Here is a 1,717-nt window from a genome sequence, read left to right as displayed (position 1 = left end):
AGTAGTAGTAGTAGTAGTAGTAGTAGTAGTAGTAGTAGCAGCAGCAGTAGTGCAGCCGTAGCAGTGTCAGTAGTAGTAGTACTAGTAGTAGCATTAGTAGTAGTATTTATAGTAGTAGTAGCATTAGTAGTAGTATTAGTAGTAGTATTTATAGTAGTAGTAGCATTAGTAGTAGTATTTATAGTAGTAGTAGCATTAGTAGTAGTATTAGTAGTAGTATTTATAGTAGTAGTAGTATTTATAGTAGTAGTAGCATTAGTAGTAGTATTTATAGTAGTAGTAGCATTAGTAGTAGTATTAGTAGTAGTATTTATAGTAGTAGTAGCATTAGTAGTAGTATTAGTAGTAGTATTTATAGTAGTAGTAGTATTTATAGTAGTAGTAGCATTAGTAGTAGTATTAGTAGTAGTATTTATAGTAGTAGTAGTATTTATAGTAGTAGTAGCATTAGTAGTAGTATTAGTAGTAGTATTTATAGTAGTAGTAGTATTTATAGTAGTAGTAGCATTAGTAGTAGTATTAGTAGTAGTATTTATAGTAGTAGTAGTATTTATAGTAGTAGTAGCATTAGTAGTAGTATTAGTAGTAGTATTTATAGTAGTAGTAGTATTTATAGTAGTAGTAGCATTAGTAGTAGTATTAGTAGTAGTATTTATAGTAGTAGTAGTATTTATAGTAGTAGTAGCATTAGTAGTAGTATTAGTAGTAGTATTTATAGTAGTAGTAGTATTTATAGTAGTAGTAGCATTAGTAGTAGTATTAGTAGTAGTATTTATAGTAGTAGTAGTATTTATAGTAGTAGTAGCATTAGTAGTAGTATTAGTAGTAGTATTTATAGTAGTAGTAGTATTTATAGTAGTAGTAGCATTAGTAGTAGTATTAGTAGTAGTATTTATAGTAGTAGTAGTATTTATAGTAGTAGTAGCATTAGTAGTAGTATTAGTAGTAGTATTTATAGTAGTAGTAGTATTTATAGTAGTAGTAGCATTAGTAGTAGTATTAGTAGTAGTATTTATAGTAGTAGTAGTATTTATAGTAGTAGTAGCATTAGTAGTAGTATTAGTAGTAGTATTTATAGTAGTAGTAGCATTAGTAGTAGTATTAGTAGTAGTATTTATAGTAGTAGTAGCATTAGTAGTAGTATTAGTAGTAGTATTTATAGTAGTAGTAGCATTAGTAGTAGTATTAGTAGTAGTATTTATAGTAGTAGTAGCATTAGTAGTAGTATTAGTAGTAGTATTTATAGTAGTAGTAGTAGTATTTATAGTAGTAGTAGTATTTATAGTAGTAGTAGTATTTATAGTAGTAGTAGTAGTATTTATAGTAGTAGTAGTATTTATAGTAGTAGTAGCATTAGTAGTAGTATTAGTAGTAGTATTTATAGTAGTAGTAGTATTTATAGTAGTAGTAGTATTTATAGTAGTAGTAGCATTAGTAGTAGTATTAGTAGTAGTATTTATAGTAGTAGTAGTATTTATAGTAGTAGTAGTATTTTTGTTTTCACTCTTTACAGATGGAAACTTCACATTATTTTCACAAAACCAAATTATTTAAATAAACCTGTGACTAAACGTGACACATTCTGCAGAAAAAAATAATATAATAATAAAATAAATAAAATAATGTAAATTTAGGAGAAACAGCAGAACACTGAATGAAAAAAAAAAAAAAAGATCTTGTACCAAATCAAACTGTTGCATCATCCCACGCGCCTCCT

Source organism: Periophthalmus magnuspinnatus, chromosome 17, assembly GCF_009829125.3.
Source record: "Periophthalmus magnuspinnatus isolate fPerMag1 chromosome 17, fPerMag1.2.pri, whole genome shotgun sequence".
In the NCBI taxonomy this organism is placed as follows: Eukaryota; Metazoa; Chordata; class Actinopteri; order Gobiiformes; family Gobiidae; genus Periophthalmus; species Periophthalmus magnuspinnatus.
Note: the sequence above shows the minus strand (reverse complement) of the source record.